The 27,792-nt window shown below is 41.4% G+C and overlaps 1 protein-coding gene across 1 annotated transcript in view; it reads right to left on the reverse strand.

The window, feature by feature from the left end:
* BASP1 (brain abundant membrane attached signal protein 1) overlaps window positions 1-20,447 on the reverse strand; it is a 75,502-nt gene extending 55,055 nt beyond the window's left edge. The window contains exon 1 of the mRNA XM_045007042.1: window positions 20,233-20,447. The gene's annotated coding sequence lies outside the window, so the exon portion shown is untranslated. The remainder of the gene's footprint in view (window positions 1-20,232) is intronic.
* Between the last annotated feature and the right edge of the window lie 7,345 nt (window positions 20,448-27,792).

A 27,792-nucleotide genomic window follows, 5' to 3' on the forward strand; every position in this document is an offset into this window, starting at 1 on the left:
AAAAATGAAGTTGTCTTTAGTGGCTTTTTCATAAACAAGATTTGCATTTGACCCACACTGGAAACTCACTTTGTTGCAATTTAGAAAGAAAGGTTTGTCCTTCCAGAAGAGTGCAGGGGACTGTTAACATCCACACTAGATTTTTGTAGTGACCAGATACTATTAAATTGGAGTTCTGATACAAAATTAATATAGAATCTGTTTCTTCCAGTTCTCACAAAAGGCTCCTTTCACCCACCCAACTTTCTTACTGTGATAAGCCATAGCAGCCCTTCGGGCCTGATCAAAATCCCACTGAAGTCAATAGAAGTCTTTCCACTGATTTCAAGTTTTGAATCAGGCCCTTAAGGGTATGTCTACACGGCAGCTGAGAGGTGTCCCAGCCTGGGTAGACAGACTCAGGGCCGGCTCCAGACCCCAGCACGCCAAGCGCGCGCTTGGGGCGGCATTTTGCCAGCAGGGTGGCAGGCGGCTCCGGCGGACCTTCCGCAGTCATGCCTGCGGGAGGTCCACCGGAGCTGCAGGACCAGTGGACCTCCCACAGGCATGACTGCAGAGGGTTCGCTGGTCCCGCGGCTCGGGTGGACCTCCTGCAGACGTGCCTGCAAGAGGTACCCCAGAGCCGCAGGACCGGCGACCGCCAGAGCGCGCCCCGCCGTGCGCCGCCCTGCTTGGGGCGACAGGATTCCTAGAGCCGCCCCTGGACAGACTGCACTGTTTTAGTTCGAGCTCGCACACTAAAAATAGCAGTGTGGACATTGTGGCACAGGCGGCAGCTCAGGCTAACCATCTGAGCTCAGACCTAAAGGGCATTCACGTTGCCTTAATCAAGCAGTAGACTGGATTACTCCATCTGATCACAATCTCCTGAAACATTATTCGCAAAACTTTGATTTCATCTTAGACCATTGTTATTAATAGATTACTATCCCTGACATACATAATGGAAACAAATATGCTCACCTATACAGTACTTGTTATCTGAATATAAAATTACACTGTACCATTAACATGATTAAGTTCCCTTATTCTTTGGGAGCCAAGCACAGTGTGTTTTATGAATAGGCAGTACTGTCAATTAGTGACTAGCGCCTCAAGTGATTTGGAGCCCTAGTCCTAACACACCATTATATGATGATATAACAGTATGGCATATGTGTGAGCCATATTAGAGAACTGGGTCCTGCGAAGTCAACATTTATATTAGAGATTGAAAATCACTCTTGTCATTCATTTATACAAGACCTGTGTACTGTCCAAGTCTAATATAATGAATGAGCTGGATAGAACAAGACCCCTCTCCTGCAATTTCTCAAGTCAACATATGGATAAAAATTTTAAGTATTCAGTAATTTAAAAGTTCAGACTCGTTTTAAGAACTTAGAATTTATAGCCATTTATAGAGAGCTAAACTCACTAAATCAAAGTATTTAAATACAATTAGAGAAGACACATTCAACGTATTTTGCATTACACGTCTATGCAACACTCACAGCTGGATTATGTACAGTACTTTTTTATTCAGTTTAAACAACTGAATAAAGACATTCAATAGTCTGGATTATGCAGCTGTTATTAGTTTTGAAACACTGATATGCATTTTAATGACTTCAAAGAAAATGAATGGACAGAGGCCTAAATTTACTAGGCTAGGGTATTTCCAACTGTTGTCCAGCTTTCACCCATTGTTTGGAACAGGAAGGCTTGCTCCTAACTGGTTTCTCAAAAATTACAGCAGTAGTAATATTTTTAATAAATCTAGTCTCTGTACACATGTAGAAGAGATCTAGCACTGGGTGTCATTGTAGGGTAGACATGACTGATGAGTTATTACAAGAGATGGGCATGTAATTGCTTGATCAGCCTCATAACAGAGTAGAACACTTCACAAGGGTTGCGGTATTGCCTCAGTGCCATGGCCAGACTTCAGTTTAGGTAACTATATCCTGCCTAGCTAATATTCTTCACTTCCCTTCTTAAGAGAGATTTGCATGGTATTGCTGGACCAAAATGGCTGACATTTTATTCTAGGGGTGGCTGCGTAATACCTGAATTTATCTAGGACCAATCCTAGAAATGCTTCTAAGCAGAGTGAATCAAAACTACTAAGTCCTATGCTTAACAATATTTTCAAGATCAGACCCTTCTTTATTAAAAGTTTCGGAATCTTTCATAATGGATCTGATTTATGTAGACTAAGGAATATGTTACATTATTTGGTTCATCTATGCTGTCTTTGTTATGTATCAGCACACATATAGTGTCTTTATTGCTCACTGATTTTGTTTAGTTTTATCAAGCAGTATACTTTGAATAAGCTAATGTCTATTGGAAACCAAGAGTTACGGCAGATAAGCAAGCTCTATACTTCACCTTCTGAAACAAATTATCATTTGACTTACAAATTTGGTCTTTGAAACCTTAATGCACTCTTGGTAAGTCAAAAGCAAAGCTGATCAAAACAGTTTTCTAAAAAAATGCAAACATTTGAAATCATTTTCATTGTGTTAGTCTTTGTAACAGAACTTTTTTACTGCAAGTTTTCATTTATTGGTTTTAATTTGCAAAGTAAGTTTTTTTTAAGTGAAATATTCTTCAAAAATTCCACAACATAACTAGGACACACTAAACATCACAAAGTCTTTTCAAAATTAATTTTTTTAAACACCAATTTGGAAAAAAAAAATGAAAGTTTTTGATAAAAAGTTTTTAAATTTTTTTTAAGGTCACATTTTTCAAAAAAACTTTTGAGTCCAAAAAGGGATTAAACTACCAAAAAAAAACCTAGAAGTTCTAGAAACGGCGTGAAATTCTGGCCACAGACTTTTTTGGGTGGGGAGGGAGAGGCAGGACTTCAACTCATGTTTTGCCATTTACTTAAAATGAAGCAGTATCAAGTCCTTAGCTAAACATACATAGTATAGCTAAGGATACACCTACGGATTTTATTGGGAAAACATCTTCTGAGCATGTTCAGCTTGCTATTTTCAAACATTCATGGTATTTTTGAAGAGGGAGTGAGGGAAATATATGCCTGGATAGGAATTTGATTTACAAATCCAAGCAAAGCCATTAGCCTTTAAGACCATGTCATTGCCAAATTTCAAATCTCAAGCTTTTTTGGCTATAGCCCTGTTAATAAATTAAATTAAATTAATAAATAAATGTTAGAATTTAAAATAAGTATTTTTATATCACTACTGCACTCAAAACTGTTGATGACATTTTAGACAAATTTGCCTCCCTCAAAAATCCCCCATTGGATCAGAGAACAAGTATGGAAGACTTGGGGCTATAAGGGAAGCCACCAAATACCCACTAGAATTATTCAATTTTAAAATAATTCACAGTATAGTAATTGTATCCCATGAGCTATCATATTGCTGGGCTCTTTTAGTTTTCCACAAATCCTCATTAGCCCTTAAGGATTGTGCAGCATTGCAAGTTTCAAGGCCTTTCGTCCCAAAGCCCCCACGAAGATGGAACTGTGGAACGTGGCTAGTCACATCATGCTGGAATCTCTAGACTGCTGCAGATGAAAGTACATTTTAATCCTTCAGTACAAACTTCAGGGTTGATTCTAAAGTTCATGATTATTTTTATTGGCCTGTCTCTTGGCAGAAAAGGCTCTGGTAGGGGCACACCAATTATGTCAAATATATCTGGGTTATACATGTCAGACATTTCCTATGACAAACCAGTGCTGCTTAGCTCTAGAGTTTAATCTTCAGCATTCACATAATACTTTGTGGGGAAATGCAGAAATTTTCTAGGGCATGTTAACTCTGAATTCAATTCTGATATGCATTTTTAGCTCTTCACCCTACACTCCTGTTGCTTGTGCTACAGCTCTCCAGTAGCACTTACTAAAACCTGATTGGACTTCTTACGAACACACAGGCAGTTCATCCCAGGCCAGATTCGCTTGCTGCACCACTGCTCAGGCCAACAAATGGACAGATGGGTGGCTGCTGTTAGAACTGTAATACTAACTCATTTTTCAGTTTACTGGCAGTTCTGGAAGTTGGGTGGAATGGGGGAAAACCTGAAATCAAATATTTTCAGAATTTAAGCAAATCAAAGCATTTGGGGAAAATTATTTTGTTTGGCATTTCCCCCCCTTTTAAATAAAAAGGTGCTGGACTGCCAAGGAGATTTAGGAACCCCTGGCATTCACAAAATGGTATCCTCATTGTACCCTATCACCCAAGTGTTGGGCACTCACCTGGGATGTGGGAAACCCAGGTTTGAATCCCCACTCTGGAGGAAGGATTTGAACTCAGAACTCTCCCCACTTCCAGGTGAGTGCCCAAATCAGTGGGATATTGGGTATTCTGGGACAGATCTCTTTTCATTGCTCCTACTGAAGCATGAAATACTTCAATATTTGTTGATCCAGAGGGAAAGAGACAGAGAGACAGACAATAGGCTTGGACAGGACAGGTTCCAGTTCCAATGAATATTTATACAAAGTGGAATAGCTTAAACAGGAGACATTGAGAGCAGCTGACCCCAGAATACCCAACAGTCTGATGGCTAGGGCACTCAGTTAGCAAATCTGAGCCCAAGTTCCTGGCTCTAGAGTTGGGATTCAAACCTGGGTTTCCCCACTCCCAGCTAGATGCACTAACCATTGGACTACAGGGCACTACTACCACAGCCCTTATTTTGTGAATGTCAGTGGTGCTTAAGTTTCCTTGTGAATGTAGCCTAAAAAAAGCTAAATGATTTATTCCAGAAATGTCAAAACATTTCTGTTTGTTTAGGTAATAATAAAATAAAATAACAACAACAACAACAACAACAGCGGAAATCAACATGGCTTTGTGAACTGTTTCAGTCAACCCAAATCTGCATTTTTCAGCAGAAAAAGTTTCAGGCAAACAATGTCACCCACTCTAGTCACAGGAGGTTGAGGCAGCCCCAGGCGCAAGCTAGGGCAGCCCTGAGGCTAATCTAACACACACCCCTGCTTCAATGGCCTCTGTGCAGAAGTCTATTGCAGGGATGCAGATTACCCTGCCCACATCCCCTACTCCCCTGCTATACACTCCCCTTCCTTCAATACACACCACCATCACCTCTGTTCCTAGTATACAGGCCCCTGCACTGGGGTATTTGAGGGGAAGGGGTTTATGCGTGCCCTATAGCCGCTTTATACCCATTCTATGGGCCTTCAACGCTAATACTAGGAAGTGACTGTGTGGGCATGGTGCAGGAGACTTTTGCCACTGATCAGAAGAATCCCATCCTACAACAGCTTTGTTCTAAGTTATGGCTTTTCCTGCCCTAACTGCCCATCATGGCGCAATTGCATTGCTACAGATAGGTGTCCTCTAGAAATAAACGAGCCAACCTTGCTTCTGCTGTCATCAATGAGACTTTTGACCCTAGCTTCAATGGAATCAGTATTGGACTACTACTGTATTAGTTTTTCTTTGACTTTGCATTTAGTGTACTGGAATAAATGAAGGACCATGTACAGAGCTAGTACATTTGAACCTACAAGAGACTGTCTTGTTACAAGTTAATGTAGGAACCTTTTGTGCAAAGAGTCAATCCAATAGAATAAATATTGTGGGGGAGGGAGAAGAGAAAGATGCACAGGAGTCAGTGTGTTGGATGAAGATAAGCAAGTTTCTTTATCTTTAGCTTTATTGAAAGTGTCTGTATATTGTGGTTACAAACAAACAAATATATTTTGTACTCATCGTATCAGTACTGAGCATGCCCAGTGACTATTTCAGACAGTTTCTTTCTATTCATCCAAAATTCAACTGTAGCTCTGAGACCTCATTTTGATTTTATTTGCACTTATTTATACTGATATAACTCAACTGGCTTCAATGGAAATAGTCATGACTTACAATGACATAAATAAAATCAGGGTCAAGCCTGTAGTGTCTTCTATTTCTCTCCCCCCGCCCCAGACACACATACTGTGACAAAGTTCCTCCTCTACCTTGGTGGGTCCTGCGCTTATTGTCGGATTTGCTCGCCTCACAGATTCACCCTGTGGGTTGGGAAACAGCCCAGAGACCTTCCCCTCTGGTAGAAGCCACAGTTCAGGTCAATTCCTCCTGATCAGGAGTTGGGAGGTTTGGGGGGAACCCAGGCCCACCCTCTACTCCGGCTTCCAGCCCAGGGCCCTGTGGACTGCAGCTGTCTAGAGTGCCTCCTGGTACAGTTGCGTGACAGGTATACAAATCCCTGGGCTACTTCCCCATGGCCTCCTCCCAACACCTTCTTTGTCCTCACTACCGGACCTTCCTTCTGATGTCTGATAACGCTTGTACTCCTCAGTCCTCCAGCAGTATGTCTACTCACTCTCAGCTTCTTGCACGCCTCTTGCTCCCAGTTCCTCGCACGCACTTCCTCTCCTCTGGCTCACTGTCTCTCTTTGGCCTGACTGGAGTGAGCCCTTTTATAGCATCAGAGGGGCCTTAATTAGAGTTAGGTGCTTAACAGCCTCACCTGACTCTTAGCAGGTTAATTGGAGTCAAGTGTTCTCATTAGCTTGGAGCAGCCCCTGCTCTGGTCACTCAGGGAACAGAAAACTGCTTATCCAGTGGCCAGTATATCTCCCTTCTACTACTCTGCTGTTCCCAACCGGCCTGGGTCTATCACAATACATATGGATCTGAATGCAATCTTTACAGTCAAATTAGTAGCCCTAATACATGGAAGTAACCCTATCACAAATCTTTTGTGCATGGCTCAGAGACTAGACAGCTTAATATTTTCATTGTTAGAAACTGGCATGTAGGTGAACATTTCTTACTTTCAGTGAAACTAAGACATTGGCAAATGCACAAGAATCTTTGCTTTCTTACACCATGTGAATCCTGTAAGTGTTTAAGAGCATGCTGCAAATTTCCAGTAAGCAAACAAGGGCAAGTACGGAAATTAAATAAATATCAGGTCTACTTCCGGGTCATAAGGTTTACAATTTTTGTCAATTGTGTAGTGCTATGCACCTGCAGCATGGTTAGCCTGTGGTATGCAACTGGAAAGATCACTTCAGCCACTTACCTGCACAGAAAACAGTGTTTGTTTTGCCAAGCATTGATCCTGTTCAAACAATTTAAAAACACAAACGGGGGATTTCTTTAAGCTTGGACAAAACCTGCACAAGGCTCAATCTTCAAAGCTATTCTTATGACATTATTAATTTTGACCAACCATGTGTTGCATATCTTTGTGTATCGTTTAATTCTCTTGTTGCTCTATGGACCATCCCAAGAATACATTTCTGCAGCCTACAGATTAGGCTACAGTGTATGCTACTGTTGCCCTTTCAAGTCAACACTGCACAAGTGTACAATACTAGACTTCATTCTGGGGTCCAATGTGTGATGCTATAAAATTTTTCAATGGCACCTAAGTGACTTCAGACACTAAGTTACATTGACTTGAAATGAGACTTAGGGGCCTAAGTGCCTCAGGAATTTTTGAAAATGGGGCTTACGTGCTTTTGAAAATTTTACCGATGGTCATTCAATTTGTAAAGTTGATTTGCTTCACCCACGCTTTCTTCAATTGTGCCTGAAGTTCTGTGAACATTAGAGCAAGATGATAACTCAAAAGCTCTCAAACACTAAAGTCACTCCTGTGTTTGCATCAGACACATTTGCATGCTCCTGCATTAGGACAACACTTCTGTTTCATGTGGCTTGTGACCCATCACAACTAAGTAACATATTTTGAATATTTAATAGCAAAAACAAGCCAGAGGAATCCTCAGCTGCTCATTTTGCACAGATTTAAGATTCCTTTGTGCTTTCCTGGTGGTGCAAAGAGCTGTTAGCAAAGCAGAGTATCTGGCCCATCATAGGGGAATGTTTATATCCCACCAAGAGAGTTTATAAATCAAATTTAAAGATAATTTTGATTTACTTGAACTCTCTCACAAATTACTCTCTACCTTTCGCACTGTCTTACACCCCATATTAATTGGTTAAACTTGATTAAACTGAATGTGCGAGGGGGACAGAATCTATCTCAGATTTGGAGCTTAACCTATTCTGTGCAGAGTCCACACTAGGAAGTCTTAAGGCTGCGTGCATCCTCTCAAATGATGGAAGCCATAATACCAGTCAGTAATTGGCAATACAATTATTTGCCAGTTTCTCCACCCAGAGAACAGGGAAAATACCTACCAGCAGGGCCGGCTCCAGACCCCAGCGCGCCAAGCGCGCGCTTGGGGCGGCATTTTGCCAGCAGGGCGGCAGGCAGCTCTGGCGGACCTTCCGCAGTCATGCCTGCGGGAGGTCCCCCAGCGGCGCGGGACCAGCGACCGGCAGCGCGCCCCCCGCGGCGTACCGCCCTGCTTGGGGTGGCCAAATTCCTAGAGCCGCCCCTGCCTACCAGCTTTTGTACAGCACTTTTACAAGAAGTGCTAGATGCAAATTGTTCTTTTTATTATTAAACAGAACAATATTTAAGATAAAAGTGGCACATTTGTATTTCTGGCAACCGTGCAGTAAAATTAGCTAGGAAGTGTTCTAAACCTTGATATTTAACGTTGACAACTTAGTCTCTTAGGAACTGCAAGTGGATTTAACTAGCTGGGGAGCCAGTTAAAGTAGTCCAGAATCACAGGATTATATTTAACTGCCTCCCCAGCTAATTAAATCAGGGACCAGAATCACAAAGCTGGTTTAATTAAAGCTTGCCAAAGCATTTACAGTATTTCTTTTTTAATTGTTAACCATCAGTTTTACTATACGATGCAAGTATTCATTCGACATTGCTACTGACTCTCTGATTTACCACAGCAGACAATGCCAAGCATGCTGGACCAAGTGCTATGCTTGGGAACAATCGCACTGAAGCCAATGGGGTCGCAAGATTGTAACTGAAGTCAGAATTTTGCCTTCTATCTTCAGTTTATTTATCTCGATCAGAAGTAGCTGGGAAATTTTTACTGTAGACGTTTTCCATTATGAATTCATTTGGCCCAAGCACGGCATTTGTCTAGACAGCATTCATAATGAATTCCCATAGCAGTCATGCGAATGTCACCCATCATCTATAGATACTGTACTCTAATCAGGCACGATGGCAGTTTCAAGCAGTTAAAACAAATCCAAAGAAAGTGTGCAACCTGCTTTAGTGCAAGCAATATAAGGCAAACAGGATGGAGCCCTTTACTTAATAGCCACCCTGAACAAGCTTGCCAAACAACCTATACCCATTGTAATATGACATCAGCTCCCACTGCACTGGCACTTTGGAAAGCAATTGCCATTCATCGTGATATAGTTTAATTGCACTAATTCAGCAATTTGTTTAATACACCACAAAAATCACAGAGGTCTGATTGTTCTGGAAATTAGAAAGTGTTGGTATAGGCAAGCCACCACGCACAGCTTTTCATTGAGGTATGAGCCAGTTACCCTTAAAAACCAAAATCAGTTTTAGAAAGGGAAGGAAAAAATCAAAATGCTGTTCCCTGAATATCTTCAATCAGTAAAGATTACTCACAATTATCATGTCCTCAACTTCTAAAAGATTAGAGATGCAGAAACCTTTATGTTGATTGAAGGGGTGAGAGATTTCTACATTTTGTTAGAAGTGTTAGCTTGCTCTTAAATTGAATTTAAAGCATTTAAATTGACAATATTATAACTTAGAGAATTTTGAGTTAGAAGTTAACGCACGCACACTTACTACTATGATCTAACAACTCTTGTTTAGAGTGGAAATGAAATCAGAATTAAGGATCCATAAACTAACAGCTCTAATTCCATATCCCTGCCTGTCACATGGATATACAAGTATATTAATGTTATACAAGAAAAGCTGTCCATTTTGTTTACTATAAACAACAACATCTTATTACATTCTACACAACCGCTGGCTGCTGTCTTCTCCTCCCAACCCTTGTGGGGAGACAGTAAAACCTGAGCCTATTTTGGCACATGTGGTTCTTTAATTTGTAGAAAGTGCGTCACATGAACAGGAAAAGGTTCACAGGCCCAGCTCTGCAAGAGTTGAAAGGACTCCGAAATGGTCAACAGAGCCAGACAAAAAGCAGATTTGGTGACACTGAATATTTCATCAATTCATGTAAGTTTCACTGAACTGTTCATTTTTTTAAAAAATCCAATACTTTTTCACTTTGACATTTTCAAAAGAAAACACATTTTGATTTTTGGTATGAAACAACTTTTCATTTTGAAATTTTGTTTAATTTTATTTAAAAGGTTTTTTTAAAAAAATGTAAAAAAAAAAGCTTGAAAGGGTTTCATTTTGAGCTGAACAAAATGTTTTGTTCAATACAAAATGAATTTCTCAACTTTTCAATTTGCCAAAAATTTTCAAAATATGTTTGTGTTCGGTCTGTCCCAGAACAAATTGTTTTTGATTTTTTTGAAATTGCCAACAAACTGAAAAAAAATCAGTTATCCGCCCTACTCTCATGATCACTATAGTGTGTGTAGACTTTGGGAAGGAACTCTGTAGATAAAATCAGAGTACTTTGTAACATCCATGGTGGTCAGTACCTTGCACAGGGAGCCATACGATGGTCTGCACCAGCAGGCATTGTAAGCTCTGCCAGCAAAGCCTGCAGACTTACAACCTTACCACTCAGAGGCAATCAGTTTCTTTCAGAACTGCTGTTGGTCTCTGCTCAGCATGTTGATAAAATGTCTGCTGTAAGCTCCTTAAAGTTTAGTTTTATGGAGTTTAGAGAGTAGGTTACACATTCCTGAAGAATTTATAGTTGCTAGAGACTTCATGTAGCTCTTTATTAGTAGTAGTAACTCCAAGATTAACCACCTAGACATTTCAAATATTTTAAAAAGTCATGGGCACCTAGGTTTTGTTGAAGACCAATGAATATTTTAAATAAAAAATTATTGGTCTTCATATGTACAAAAACATCACCATTCTGCCACAAAGTGTATGGTAGTTGGGTGGGTGGGAAGACCAAGGCATATCACCACAGAACAAATTTTTTTTAAGCATGAAAAATGTCTTTATTCTGGCACACACTTTGCCTAAGACATTATCCTTTAACTAGGAGGAAGCCTGAGCTTTCATGCCAAAGAGAGCTTTTTACAGAAAGTTTGGGGAAGCTGCTGAAGGAAACGTTTCTATTATCAGCCTATGGAGACACTGTCAGGGATCCCGTGTATTTCTTTACTGGAGTTCCTCTGGATTGCAGTTCCTGTCCTTTTACAGGATTCAGGTTGTTTGGGGGATTTTTTTTCTTCCTTTGGAGGGGGGATGACTAGAGGGCTATTCAACTTGTTGGTCCACATAACCAACTTTATTTCCAAACAGCTGTGGAGGAACATGCAATATAAACTCCACGCCTTCCCCCCAACTTTTGAGCTGCTTCCACATATTGGCTCAAAACAGAGGGGAACATTTGGGTCCAACTCTAACTCCACAATGCTCTTATAGCAGCTATACAAGAGAGACCTTACAAAAATGTCAAGTGATTTGTTAACCTGGAGATGTTTGTGCTTGACTATATTGCTTGGTGACAGTACTGTTGAAAAAGAAATTCACACAAAGAAATACCTTTAAATGTTACGCAGCAAAGTTTGAGCACTTGGAAACGAGCTACCAACTGCGGGAAGTGACTCGTCACCACAAGAGCTTAGAGCTTAAAGGACTCTGTCAATACTGTACACTGTTCAGCAAAGTTTGAGTTGCTATGAGGAACTCCACACTTCTCTTTCCATAACTATCAATAGTCTGTTTATATACCTGTTTGTCAGTGAGTGACTCATCTAGAGAAGAGCATTGACAGCTGAACTTTCTATGACCTAATAATTACTCAAATGCCTATGAAAAAAGCTACTGTGCTGTTCATTTTCTGGAGCTATTCTAGTGACTTTATTCAATGTTCTATGAACAGAACTCTTGAGTAACTTCTAGTGAACTACAGCACTTGACTGGGCCTGCCAGCAATTACTGACGTCAGTTCTGAAAAATATATTATTCATTGGGACAGTGCAATTAAGGTGGAGCAATTGGGCTTAAAATTGGATCTTCCAGCTTTCTATTCTGAGGTGATCTGATGTTCCTCAACTCCAGCATCCTAAGAAGCAAGAGATATCATTTACAGGAAGCCCTCCACATAAGAATGAATTAAACAGGTAAAGTAATGTATTCACACAAGCTAGATTCCAAGTTGTTTGTGGGTGATCCTACTGAGGTCTCTAAACTGCAAATTGCCCCTTTAATAAGGAAGAAATCTTTCTGGAGGTAGGAATGTGGCATGAGAAGGGGACCAGGCCTCCCAGACTCTCATATCCACAGGAAGGACAATACCAAATCCATGTAAATGACTTATCTCTATGGATGACTTGTATCTCCAAGCTGCTCGGCTGCATGCTCTTCATTCTGGCAACATGGCTCTGGAAGTGCCATGATGCTATTGGCTAGGCCCCCTGGAGGTGCTCAGTAGAAACCATGGAGGGAACATGGAGTGTTAATGCCATTAACAGTTGCATTAAATCTGACACCAAAATCTAGGCAGTCCACAGAGAACATGGAATATGACCAGTGACCTGCTCTTTACTGCCCCAAGACATCTCTCCACAAACCTAGTCAAGCAGCTTCTGTGCAGAATCATAGAAGGGCTTCTCCAATGTGCCAGGGAAAGAGAGAATGCCACAAGGCAGCACTACACCACATCACCACCCTTTCAGCATCGGTAGTGAAGAAACCTATGAAAGGACAGCCCCGGCCAAAGTTACTGCATGAACACTGCAAATGATTAGTCAGCAGCATGCTCCCATCTTCATCCTCCCTCTTAGATTATGGCAGAGACTAAGTAGCTGTATAAAGAGACAGGCTCTTTATTTCCAGTCTTTGAAGCAAAACAGAAAATGTGTCCCAGTGAGCTGGCAGACATGAAGAAAAAGAGAAAAAAAGCAGAGATCCACAGGAAACTCTAGCCCATGCCCCAGCCAGGCACATATTCCCAGCAGTGGCAGCATGGGCCATGCCTACTCTGATCTGAGTGCATGCACAGAACTAACTGATGCTGCTCTAAGTAGGATGCCCCTACCCTTCCAGCTTCAGTCTGCACACAGAGCCATACTGTTAGAGCCGCTATTAACTAGGTCGTCCCCATTTACCTCAGTCACATTAGGAGAAGGTGAGAATCCCAGAGGGACTGCTTTCCCCTCTGCACATTCTCTCCTTCCTCCCTATCCAGTGTAATTTTGCTCCCCTCAGAACAAGCATGGAGCAAATAAGGCATTCACAGCAGTAATCAACTAACACACACATCTGCCAATAGTTGCATACATTTTCCTGTCAGCAAAACAAAAACAAAAAAAATTGCTTTGAGGTATTTGTGGGCAATTCCTCAGTACATCAAACATTTGCCCAGTAAACCCCTTAATAACAATAGTGAATTGGGCTTTGTCCTCTCTTCTTTGGTCAATGCCCATTGCCCGTTCAGTAGCAATTTACTCTATACTATTGTGCTTTCTCCCACAATTATACTCGTCTCTGCTTTGAGGAAGTGTTATTATTTCTGAGAGTTTGAAGAAGTACGTCTCTTGCACTCCTGGGTATCTGGGACAGACAAGATGGATCTGGGTGCTGCGATTTGGTTTCGGTCTCTGGCATGCTGGCTACCCATTCATAATGCTCTGCATTTCTACCTCCCAGTTAGTGATCGCATTCTGCATATTTACTAAGTAGGCCGATAGTAAGGAGAGATGTGTAGCAGCTCTGTTATTGTTAGTCTGTTGTGTCTGTAGATTTGTTTTGTTTGCCCTCTGTGCCCCTGTAGCCATTTTAGCTTTGTCTAGAATGTGATCACATATTGCACCTTTCTATTTGACTACTAATTTGATTCTAAATGGTCAGTAATTCCAACATATAATGTAGAACACGGGCCCCTATTTCTACTTTTTCCATCAAGGCATCAATTAAATAAAAGGAAGAGTTACAACTGTCAATTCTAAACTTTCTGTGAAGGTATAAGTCCTTACGCAACCAGAAGAGTCCTCCCTTTGAGTATTTTAGGGTTTACTTAAATGTAACCTGGATATTAGTCACTGAATTTACTACTTTCACATAAGGCAACTTCTGTTTTTCACTTGGTGCTGATGGCACATGTTTTTGCCATTAAAATGAATCCTCGTTAAAGAAGCTTTACAGGATTTATATTGTAGCCACTTGACTTTTGCCAGTAGTTGAGAGTTATGCTTCAATGGAGCATTAAAGTACCTCCTATTCAGAGCAAGTAAAATCACTATAGTTGTTATTCTAACACATTATCAGTAATTATTCTGTAATGAGATACCTGTAGAATGAGGGAAGAGGGGAGGTGAAAATCTGATTATCTTATTACATTTAAAAGTTTCGGTGTTAGTGCTGAGTCCCTTGAGACTATGTGTATAATTAATTAATATTTAAACTCACTTGGCCAGAGCCCATGGTATGCAGCACAAAATGGGTGCTGTTCTCTGAATATCTAGAGGAGAAATTCACACAGAGTTAGTTACAAAAGGATATCCAACTTCCTATGTGGTGGACACAACTAAAATGAAAAATCCCAGGATCAACAGAATATTCTCACATAAATCATGAGACACATAAATTATGTTTCCAGCTTAAAATTCAAACTATGTAGCATATAAGTGACAGTGCCATATGGCTTTCAGTTATGGTGAAGGTACACAGCAGTCTGCAACCTAGAAGAAAGTTGGATAATATATGTATGCAAGCTAGCTAGGTCCATTTTGCAGAGCAGTGTACCAAACAGATCAGAAGACAGTACTTAGATAAGAAGGCAAATCTAAGTCAGAAGGATTTTGTTATTAAAACTCTTTCCCCAGAATTAAAGTCCATTAAATCATATTTGAGGTAGGAATTAGTACACATCTTGCTCTCAGGAAAATTCTGACTATGTCACATGTTGAAAATTAGTCCTCTTTATATCTACTGATGTGCTGAAAAAAATTTTATAGACGTCCTATGGGAAGAGGGCAATTCTCAAAATCTACCTAATCACCAATTATTATACAAATCCCTTTACATATATGCATAGTGACACATTTTTCCAAATATAATGTTTCAATTTTTAAAATTGTTATGAGTTTTACATCAGAAAACCAACATCTATATGTTTGTACTAACCAAATTTCTCCATTTTGAAAACAGATGCTTAGTTGGCATCACTATTTTGAGTAAGAAAGTTATGATTAGCAAGATGCTAAAATGCTGTAGGCTAGACATGAATCTTAAGTTCTTTTCATTCTCCATAAGAAACTTTTTAAATATTTTGTCTTGAAAGTATTTCCTAATTCATTAAGCTTCCATTATGTTACATATGGTTTCTATTCTCAGGGCTTTAATGCTTTCACCAATTACTTCTTTGACTTCTCTGGTTGTTGGCTCACTCCTATTCACTCTGATTTGTTGGTTTATTCCTTGTCAGAGTCTCCCCCTTAGTATTCTGTTTCTCAAACTCTGATCAAGGAAGAAACTATTCCATCACATCTACACTTTGGAACCGTCTTGGCCTTTATGGTCCTCCTCTCTCTCTTCTTTGTGCAGTGAAGGGGAGAGAGAATGATTTTGAAAAAGCTAAGTAGACACCACTTCTTTGTATTGGAACAATTAGTACTGCCCATTTTCCTGCTTGGGAAACTAAGATCTAGCCTTTAGATTTAGGAAGTATAGAATAAATTACAGTAATATCTAGAGACCTAAACCAAGATCCAGCTCCCCAAGGCCAAATGGATGCCCAAGAATGAATATGGATTTAGGAGCCTGTCTTAACTCTTCTTCAAAATATAGCTTTCCTGATTAATTATGTAATACGAACACTGATGTTTCTAATTTCTAATAAACCTGAGCAACTTGCATTATGCACATCTCCAGGAATTTTGTCTGATAAGACCAATAAAGCCAAGATCATTGCATCAGTTACCAGAGTAGTCTCCAGTACATTAAAGAATCTAAGCCATTTGGTGCTGCCACTCATTTTTAGATGTTACTTCTCACACATTATTTAATTTACTAATTCATATGTATTAAATGCCTATAAATTCATACATCTGTAATAAGACTGGATACAAAAACAAATATTCTAGGTAAATCAAAAGATTCAGCATCCAAAGAGCAATGAAACTACACTGATCAAAAGATATCCTACATATCTACATTGGGCCTATGAAATGCAAGTTTGATTAGTGTATGTTAGTCTTAACAGTATAAATAGTTGATAACTGTCTCATCAGCTGATTTAGCCACTAAGCCGGAAGTAATCTTGCTAAAGAGATAAAGATAAGTTGAGATGGGGAAGTTCTGCAGGAAAGGTTTTTGTAATACTGGTGTTTTCATTAAAGATGTGTCCAATAAAAAATGGCTGTTTTACAGTCACAGAATGGTATTTTTCAGACTAAAAGTTGTCCAGCATGCAGAACACTCTGTTGCAGGTTTTCAGGACTAGTTGTATTAGGGGAAAATCCACAAATGGAAGACAGGACAAATTCATGAAGCATTAGTTAGATAGTACAACTTATTCCAGTGGCTGCATGTTTAAAGGTGATTATACACAAATATTTTCATGGAGATTTAAGAAGGTTCAAAATTCATAAGGAGTGCATGCTCCTTATGTAATTTCAGGGTTACATTTTCAAGGTATGTGGGAGGATAAATACTGAAATCTTCATTTCAGAAATAGTTAACAGGGATAACAGATCACTTAACTTATCTTGCTGGCACACTGTTTAAACAAAACACGTTTAAATCCATAGGAAAACAAGCAAAGGCAGAAAAATTACTACACACAAAAACCAGAACTGAATAGTCTTGTGTTTTAACCTAGATTTTATTTTAATGGGATACAATTATGATATTCTCAGGGGTTCAGTTAGATACAAAAATGCTGTGTAGTGTGCAGTTCCAGCAGCTATGTACTAACAAATTCCCTGAATTACACAATCAGCTGTTTTATACATTAAGGCACACCAAGAGAAAGAACCACCATGATTTTCCTGTCTCTGCATGGGTTTTTTGGGTTCTTTTCCCGCCCCCCCAGACCATGGAATGTAGCTAACATTCTCCCTCTGAAACTGAAACCCCTACATACACAGACTGCCCATTCACTAATCCAGCAGGGAGGAAGACCATAAAGTCAAGCATCTCCTTGATAGGAAGTTCCTGTCCTGTAAGAAACAATAGAGCCACAGCAAAGGCAAGAACCTTTGTTCCTTTTCTCCCTCCCTACTCCCACCTCCTTTTAAAGCCAGTTGTATTAATTCATTATTATTGTATTTCCCTCCCTCCTTCTCCCACTCTATATTAAGCACCAGAACCAATTGACAGAGGCTGCTGGTAGAGGTACTTCTACTGGAAACTCCATCTCTGCAGCTGACGCGGCAGCCTCACTGGCAGCTCCCCCCACCCACGCCCCCAGCCTCCCGCTGCTTCTCCTGCGAGGCTTCTGTTGGAGGAGGTGGGAGGGGAGAAGCAGTTGTGCTTCAAAATCGCCTGCGTGTCTGAAGGCTGTTCAGCCCTGCAGGTACTGTGTCTGGCATGCGTCTGTACGCCAAGGCGTACACAGGCTCCAGTCAAATTCAAAGGCTCTGATAATGGACAGTGCATCTGCTCTCTCCCCCCCCCCCCCCCCCGCCAAGTGCCCTTAATGACAGTACTAAAGAGTACGAAGTAATCATCCATTGGGGACAAAAGACCTGGGAATGTGAGATTTCCAGCCAGTGCTCAGAAGTGAGGTTTGAGGAGAGGTAATAAAATCCACAGCCAAGATCAGGTCTGGTGAATGACTGCGGCGTGGGCGGGGAGGGGATCGCCTACAAAGAACACGTTTTGGCAGAAGCTAATCATACAGATCCACTCGCTCTGTAGCTGTAAACTCATAGTCCAAACAGTCGTAATTTACAAAGCCTACAAGATCTGCACCACCTCCAAGAGTTTCCCACCAGGAAACACTCATAGCCTGCACCATAATTCTTGACAAGTGTGTTCTGAGGAGAGAGGAAAGAGACATACCAAATCGGCTGTCAAGATGCGACAAACTGAATGAGAGAAAATGTCTCATGGAAACCTCACTAAAATAGAGGGAGGTGCTTTAGGAGTCTGCCTTAAAAAACACGAGAGTCTCCCTCTTGATGGAGTCTTGGTAGGATCTGTCACAGCAAGTGTCCCCCTCCCCAGCAGCATGCCCCCCCTTTTTTTAAACAAGATCGTTAACGTGGATTTTAACTGCAGTAAATAAATTAAACCCACTTAATCGTCTTCAGCCACGAGGACTCACAAATGGATCTGCCTCATTAGTGTTGCTATATAATACCCCTTTGTCTGCGAGCTGGCCAGACAGCAGTTCCCACAAGAAACTGAACACAGAGAGACATGCCAGCCGAACATGGTTACCCCATTTGCAGCACAGACCTTAAAAGGCCATTTTGCTAGAAGATTTACATTGCAATGATAGCGAATTTTGCAAAACCCCCAACCTCATTTTTCATGGTCCCTTTTTCTTGATCAAAATTTGGGAGGCAAGAAGGTTGCCCCCGCCCAAAACATAGGTGTAGTACCATTAAAAAACAAACCAGTAAAATTCTCCTTAGTGTAACAATGGCGTAGTTATCGGGATAAAAAAATTACATGGAATAGGAAGGGTGTGCAATTTATTCCCTCTTTAAATTCTCCAATAAAAAAAATTAAGATCCTAGCAAAATATTATGCTCTTTAAAACATTATTTGAGCTCGTGGGAGAGGAATGTGCTGGAGTTTAAATCTACAAACATCGTGGCTTCCATGGGTATATTGGAACATCTCTGAGTGCCTTTGTTCCATTGATTCTGATATGAGTTTGATTAATGATGGAGAGATCTTTCTGACTTGTCCCTCTCTCCACACCCTGCTCTCCGGCGCATGCGTGAGGCAAAGACAAAGGAATAGGTAATTACAGTACAGTTTCATTCATTTTCACTGCAGTATTGCTCTGTTAGCAAAGAGAACCAATACCATGGGGCTTATTCACACCCACCAGATGTGGCAGACGGATTGTGTGTGTGTGTTGGTATTAGTCACTAAAAAACACAATAAAGACACCTGGAAGTTAGTTGCGAGAGAGTCCCTCATTGTAAATAGATATTGTGTGTGTGGTGAGGTGATCCTTCCCTGCATCATAAGGGGCTGATGGAGAGAGAAAATAAGGCAAACAAATTTACATGGACATGTAGCTTTGACTGAGAAAAAAAGATCTGTTGGCGTAGAGAGAAAGCATTCGATGCATATCCAGAGGAAAAATGCGTTTAGGAGTCATGCACATTTACTGAAATACAGGCTGCATTAGAAGAGGAGATGGTCTTTTTTTTTTTTTTTTTTTTTTTGGTGGGACGTCTGGTTTGTTAGCTGCTGCCCAGACAGAACTAACGCTGCTAAACCTCCAAAAATTTGCATAAAGCACTGACAAGTCTGGGGATTAAAATTGTTGCCGCGTATGCTGTCATTTTCAAACACACCCGTGATTGTTAAAGCAAAAAGCAAGCTCTTTTATTGCCTAATCAAGAACAATCACATTGTGAAAAGCCACAATAGGTTAACTGGCTGAGCTTCCATTTAAACGGATCTGGCTCCCAGTTAGTGAGGGTTTGCGTCAAGATTTATATTTTAATCAAAACACATTCCCTATCTCATCCTATTCCAAAAGCCAAAGTGCCCCACAGGTAAAATAGAAAACCATCCTTCCAAATCTAGGACATTGCCCTTGTATCAGCTATATGTTATCTCGCTATGGTGCCTCTTCGCCTCCCTCCCCTCCATGTTCTTAACATGGATGCATTTTCTTCTCTATGTGCTTCATTTCATGAGTAGGTTTGGAGGTGTGTTGTTTAAAGCAACCTTCCTGAGAAAATTCAAACCACTAAAAATTACGCAGTATTACAAACACCCTGTTCCCCCACCCTCACACACACACACACACTCCCCAAAGCGTGGTAACAGGCATTTAAATGTAAGGACTGGATTTCCATCCATTTTTGAGCCGCACATGAATTCATACGTTCTCTCCCTTTCGAGGAATATAACCCTTCACAGCGTGCCTGGTGAGAGACGGGTGTTAAAGCACCTCCCAATCTGCTATTCTTTCTCCATAGAGCTGTTTAAAAAAAATTAATCCTTTCCCCACATTTGAGACATATCTAGACAGAAAAGAATCAAATGCAAAGCTCGTGGTGTCTGCCACGGAAATGGCATAAGTGAGACGCTGCTTCTTACCTTTTTTATATTTTCCTCTCTCCCCCTTTGTGTGTTTGTGTGCTCTGGTGTCACAGGGAGAGTCCTAGGTAGCCTAGCGCCCGCTTGGCTTGGGCTGAGTTGGTGTGTGTCTCTCCCCTGCTCGCTTGCTGGGACTGGAGTGACTAGTGCTTGTTGGAGCAATGCCGCCGCCGCTGCTACTGCTGCTGCTGCCTCTGCATTTCTCTCTCTCTCGCTCCCCCACCCCACCCCCCTCTCTCTCTGTGACAGTCTGTGGGCAGTTCAAAAGCCACACGCACTCTTATTTATTTATTTAAGAAGCTCGTAGGCAGGCGAGGTGCTTGCCCACGCTCACGCGTAGGGGGCGCCCTGACCCAAGGTTTTAAATATAGGCTTGCACGCTAGAGGAGGATTTGTTGGGAAGGTGCATAACCCTCTTTTTCGTGTAAAATTATAGGATCCCAGAAAGGATCCTGGCGGTGGGTTGTTTGGATCCGAGGAACCGTTCCTCCTGCCCAAAGAGATCTCTGACAGCCCGTCTCTCTCCAGAGAGGGAGGGAGGGAGGCAGGTGCCCTTTGCGAGGCGAAGCTGTTCCTTACCAGCAGCAGCTCCCACGCCACTTCCAACACAGGATTTGCGTCTGGAGACATCGGCAAAAGAGCCTTCCACCCTGCACTCGTGCGGCAGACCGGCCAGCAGCTCACAGGAGTACGCGCAGATCAGCGGCCTCCCAAAGTTAAGCGGAGCTCGGCAAACCTTAGCAGGAGGTTGCATTGTGGTGTTGGGAGCCGCGAGGGGTCCGTTCAGTTGCAAGCTGGGCTGCCTGCCTCAAGGGTCACCTTTTCTGGAGGAGATTAAAGAAGCCCGGTGTGAGGGGCATAATGGGGAGATGAGGAGAGCTCTAACCAGCCGTGCATGCCGTTAACAAGCTCAGGACCAGGTCTGCCCTTTGAAACCCGCGAAGGCCACTCGTTTCTCAAGAGAACGGAGGGGATTTTACTCGATCGCTCCCGCTAACCTGGAGATCGCAAGTTTCTGTAAGATCGCAGTTCTTGACATGTTCAGAGCTTGCATAGACCGTAGGGCCATCCTGCACTCGCATCGTACCCCCTACCCCACAGGAAAATGAATGCCACACGCATTCTGGATCTTGGTGTTTCCCCAAACACAGAGTTTAGGGGAACAACTTTATTTGCAATTAACGCAGCTGTTTATTTGATTAAGGGTCTACATGTCAACGAAATTGCTACCCAAAAAAAACCCCTATTCGCCTGATATTTTGATTTGCAGCACTTTGACGCCCTCTGCGCCTTAGAAGAGGTCAGGACAGTTTGTAAATACAAGTAACGGGATAGGATTAGCTACAGCGTTGATGAGTATATCTTGCGATCTAGTGAAAGGGAAGAAGAATCGGACATCGTAAAGCTGGACCCGTTTCACTGAACAAAATTTTAAAATAGTGGCTGTGGCATCTCCTCTGGGAGACTGACTGCTTCATAGTCACGAAGTGGAATTGACAGGTATGCCAGTACTTTAAAAGGCAGCAAACCAAAATACTATCTTCTAATATATCAGACTTGGAGGCAAAGAGAATAAATAGCCGACCAGACTATACTAGCAGGTTTGCTGCAGGGATATGATTTATATGCAAGGAGACCTACTTCTAGTGAACTCTAATACAGCGGGACTTGTTTTATAACGCAGGAAAATGAATTGTTTCTGGGTACCACCAGGTACAAGCTGTGGCTGTTAGGAATTTCCGATTAGTTTACTGTCAAGTTGAATGGAAGAGTCTGTCAGAAGGTTCTAGTTCTATGTATACACAGCCCCACTCCAAACACCTCGTACACAAATCAATAGATCACACTGTTTAGAGTGTGCTAACATAGCTAGCAAAGTAATGCAGTTCCCATTTTCCTGATATGGACACTTTATAATACAAAGAATTACATAAATACACTAGACTGGGAGAGTTAGTGAGCACAAGCCAAAGATCTCGCTAAAGTGATAGCACTCGAGTATTATGCAGAATACATCGTCCATATTTCAGGAGTAAGGACGAGCCCAGGGTGTTGTAGACATTCAAATACAACAGTCTGCGTGCGACATGCACATTTCCGCTTTCAAATTTGTCCTTTCAATCTAGCTAATCTGCCTCTTTCAGTATGCAGTAGTTTATGCCATGCCCGTACATTTCCAAAAATGGAGAGCGTCAAGAAATCCACACGTACGGTGTTGCTGGCTCGCTTTCATGCTGGGGACAGCAAGCCCCAGAGAACGAGGTTGGAATATAGATCCACACGTTACCATAGAAACTAGAGAGAGAGCCTGCATCGGGATTAAGAGCTGCAAATTCACAAGAATACAGCTTGTGGTTTCCTAGTAGCTGTTCTTATCATGATCAAAAATGCTGCGCTCTTCGTATGCACTGATTAAATGGTTTCATTAGCGTAACAAATCTCGATATTCAAAGTCTTACCATAAATCAGTGTTTAACTAATGCCACCCTTAATATCTTTAAGCCTGTAAACCAAGAACAATTCAGTACTTGTAAAAATGTCTTCTGACAGCTTCCAATGTGTACAGTTAAGAAGATTTCTTACTAACCTTTAAATCTTTTTCAGACAGTATGAAGACATCACAGTATATTCTCTCTCTCTCTCTCTCTCTCTCTCTCTCTCTCTCTCTCTCACACACACACACACACACACACACACCTCTTCCACGGAGCAATCATTTGCAATTTAGGTACAGTGAAATGGCAAAATACTGTAATGTAAAATGGCTTTTTGACACCTTACTGCATTAATTTAATTGACTGCAGAGCCTTGAAACCAGTCTGTTTGGTTAAAGGAGGTTGGTTAATTGGTAACAAGAGCTGAAATTTAGGGTTATGTTTAATAATTAGAAGGGATTTTCCACCAAGTTAAAGCAGCAGTTCCAATATAAATTAGGTTGGAGTTCGGTACAATGACACTGCAGGAACAGCTATGTTGACTAAGCAGACTAATATTCTCCTAAGGCCCAGCAGAGTTTGTCAAGAAAGAGGGTGAGACAGTACAGTTGAATTTGGTGCCTGATTGCAGGGCCTAATGTTGCCTTTCTTCACTCTCAAACATTTTAAGGTGTCCACTTTTAGATGTATAGAGCCACTGCTGCTCGTGCTCACACACCTACCTGTTCACCTGTGGCACCTGAAACAGAGTGCAACTGACTTGAGCCTGACCAGTTTCACTATTATTGCCCTGCAGAGAGTGACATTAAACAAGCTTGCATCAGACAGTTACCCTGCTGCTGCACCTGCTTCAGACATTCTGTGTGCAGAAATCTGATGTTGAAGTGGGGTCGGGAGGGAGTGTGTATTAGATCGACAGGGAAACAAAAGTGAACTGCTTAGTTTTAGTGTGAAAATTACAGAACTAAAAATACTCAAACAGCCTCTTCTGAAAGAGATTAGGCCCTCAGGGTTTCATAAGAGACCTTTGATCAGATATGCTTATTCACATGGAGATCAGAAAAATAAAGCGGGGAGACTGAGGAAGAATTGTGGTGCCTTGCTACAATCCTTGCACATCATTTACACTCATCTATATATATGGGCAAAACATAGGGTTCAATTCCCCTTTGCCCTCCATTTTGTGTCATCAGTTATACTTGTGCAAAGTGCCAAATCAGAGTAGTCCACTCAGAATGGCGGTAGCAATTTACATTGGCTTTGCACAGGCATAAATGATTACACAAGAAGAAAGAGGAGAATCAGGCTCACAGACATTACACGTGTGTGTGTTCATTTCTCCAAGTTATTTTTCAGTAGGACAAATACCATGTCCACAGGAGTACATAACTTCTGAACAGGCTGTGATTCGAATGTTGGTAGGTGGGACTCCTGCCTTCACCAAATCAGAGCGCCACTAGTTCTTACATGCATGCTCATTCATGTATATGGTCCTAAATCTATTCATGATTTGTAGGGTTAACAGGATTCCACCAGATATACCAAAGGAAAATGCAATTATGAGGTAAATATGCAAAGTATTTCAAAAATATTCCTCCTAAAGGCATACTGAACAGAGGAGAAAATCGAAGTCAGAAATGAAGTTACTTATTATAGGAAGATTACTGGTGTGCTAGTGCAACTGATATGTATGCAACTGATATTTACATTGTAAGTACCGTATCACACACACAATGGCCCTACACACCAAAATCTTTTTAGTGTATCATAGGCAAATGCATTAACAAGCCTATGCACTCTGTGTGACGGTGCACCCCATAAGGCTTTATGGAAATATGCTTATGAATGTATCTATGACATAACTGGAATATGTTTTATGCTACATATGCCATGTAACATATCTATGTAAAGATTATGATCTACTGAATATATTCATCCTATTTGTATGCATGTGTCACTGTTGTATTCAAAGTTATGAATATTGGCTGTATACTTGTTTGATTTTAAATAGCCTTAGTAAGGCATTTGACCAGCTTCTTGAGAAAGGAATGTGCAAATTAAGTGCCCAATCAAGAAACACTTAACAAACAATGGATCTTGGAAGGCTCCAATCACATAAGAAGTCTTCCTGGAGACATTCAAGATAGCATGTGGGCAATGGCTGCAGCCTGTAAAACCTGAGTTGTGCATGGACATGTGACTTGCCCATGTGACTCCAAAACTCCATCTTGGAGCTGGACTTTGCATAGGAGAGAGGAGGAGGTCTCCACCCACAAGAGAAAGTCTATTTAAGCCCATGGGACACCCTTCCATTTTGTCTTCAGCTGGCTCAAGAGATAGCCTCTCCATCCCCAAAGGATACCTGGAAGAAACTGAAACAAAGGACAGTAACCACCAAGGGCGGCTCCAGACCCCAGCACGCCAAGTACATGCTTGGGGCGGCATGCTGCGGGGTGCGCTCTGCTGGTCCCTGGGAGGGCGGCAGGCGGCTCTGGTGGACCTCCCGCAGGCGTGCCTGCGGAGGGTCCGCTGGTCCTGCGCAGCTTCGGTGGAGCCGCGGGACCAGCGGACCGTCCGCAGGCACGCCTGCGGGAGGTCCACCGGAGCTGCGGGACCGGCGACTGGCAGAGCGCCCCCCGTGGCATGCCGCCCTGCTTGGGGCAGCGAAATGTCTAGAGCCGCCCCTGGTAACCTCAGGGGGTGTGAGTGATTGCTGGACCCAGACTAGAAGGAGACTAGTCTGTAAAAGGAAGCTTACTGGAACACCTCTGAGGGTGAGGTTTTATCGGTATTCAGTTTTCTTGCTGTATTAGGCATAGATTGCGTGTTCTATTTTATTTTGCTTAGTAATTCACTTTGTTCTGTTGGTTACTACTTGGAACCACTTAAATCCTACTTTCTGTATTTAATAAAATCACTTTTTACTTATTATTTAACCCAAAGTATGTATTAATACCTGAGAGGGGCGGGGAAACAGCTGTGCATATCTCTATATCAGTGTTATAGATGGCAAACAATTTATGAGTTTACCCTATATAAGCTTTATACAGTGTAAACAGATTTATTTGGGGTTTGGACCCCATTGGGAGTTGGGCATCTGAGTGTTAAAGACAGGAACACTTCTTAAGCTGCTTTCACTTAAGCTTGCAGTTTGTGTGAAGTGCTTCAGACCTGGATCTGTTTTTGTGGCCAGCAAGCATGTCTGGCACAACAAGGCAGGGGTCTGGAATCCCAAGCTGGCAGGGAAAGCAGGGGCAGAAGTAGTCTTGGCACATCAGTTGGCAGCCCCAAGAGGGTTGAGTGGTTTTACTCTAAAATAGGGTGACCATATATCCTGATTTTATAGGAACAGTCTCAATGTTCAGGGCTTTGTCTTATATAAGTGCCTATTACCCTCTACCCCCATCCTGATTTTTCACACTTGCTATCTGGTCACCCTACTCTAAAATGTGTTAAACTGGCCAAAGTCATGTCAGACTCATGGACCTCTCAACATCAGCAGGGTGATTAATGCCCTTACAGTTATTAATAAACAGCCTGAGATACTAGGTGTATGGAGAAAAAGCAAAATACTGTACTGAATGAACTAGAACTCCAGACTCTTGTGTTACAATTTGTGTAATTTCCTCTTCAATCCCTGGGTCTTTAGAGAGGGATTTGGCCCCAAGGATTTAAGGGAAAAAGTTCTTTAAGAAAATTTCTCATCAGTTATGAAAGGTATCAAATTTAAACTCTCTTACTTGATATGGTGTCAAAATTGTGTTGTGAGTTATTGGCAAGGGGATCCATTTTCCAAATCAAATGGATGCCATTTGGGGGGTAATATACTTTAATTGATATATTACATAGAAGTAGTTACTCCAGAGTTGTTAGTATTCAAATATTTATTTCTCTCTCCTTGTCCCCAGTGTATTTTACTTAGCAAGCTGGTTTAAAGAGCACATAAAGAGGAAATGATTAATGGCACTGACAACAGAGAAAAGTTACCATTTTTTTAAAAGGATGGGAGAAACGTGGTTTTGTTGCGATCCAGCCTTTCCTGGGAAGAGTCATCATGACTTCCCTTTCACCTCTGCACCATGTGAAACCTACATCCATCGCTAGGTTCATAAATTGTATACTTTAGGAGGGCACTGTTCAGTTAAAAAAAAAAAGTTACCTAACTTAGAAGAGAGACTAGGTTATTAAAAGCAACAGAGTGTCCTGTGGCACCTTTAAGACTAATAGATGTATTGGAGCATAAGCTTTCGTGGGTGAATACCCACTTCGTCAGACGCATTAAAGGAGTTACAAAACATGCATTTGGCCTGTGTTTCACAAAATGATGTTCTTTACTTTTCACCTGGGATAATTAAATCCAGTGAGTAGCCAGTCCGTAATCAATTTTGGTTTCAGGTTCTCATACGCTTCCAAAAACATTCTCATTAATAAACAACAGGTGCATTGTGAAACATGATATGCCGTCCAACAAGTATAATTCAATAGCCTTCATTATTTACCAAATCACACCTTTTAAAGAGAAGACAGATGCCTAGCAGTAGCCATTGTTACAGTCCTAGAGCACACTGATAAAGTAAGCTAGGTATTTTTCCCAGGCTTGAAGAAATACTACAGTTCATAAGAATACACTCTTTATGAACTTCAGAATTTTAACAAATGGTTGTGTTTCCTGAGGACTTCATAAATGTCAGTGTGTGCTATTATCTACACATGCCATTTTCTTTTAAAAGAAAAAATCAGTATGTATCATAGGAACTAGAGCTCCTAAGAAACGCATGTTATTGTTACCATGGGAGTTAAAACTCTAGCCATCCCTTTGACTCCTGCCACTGCTATTGTGAGAATCTTAAGTAAGGCAAAATCAAGTGGAACACATAGGAGGGAGTTGTTCAATATCAGAGTGATCCAGAAGAGAGCAGAGACCATGAATACTCCAAATAAGAATGATAAGGTGGGTGAGGTAATATCTTTTATTGGGCCGACTTCTGTTGGTGAGAGAGAGACAAGCTTTCAAGCCACATGGAGTTCGACAGAAGTTGATCCAATAAAAAGATATTACCTCCCCCACCTTGTCTCTAATATCCTGGGACTGACACTGCTACAACTACAGTGCATACCCCAAATA

This window comes from Mauremys mutica, chromosome 2 (assembly GCF_020497125.1).
Source record: "Mauremys mutica isolate MM-2020 ecotype Southern chromosome 2, ASM2049712v1, whole genome shotgun sequence".
Taxonomy (NCBI): domain Eukaryota; kingdom Metazoa; phylum Chordata; order Testudines; family Geoemydidae; genus Mauremys; species Mauremys mutica.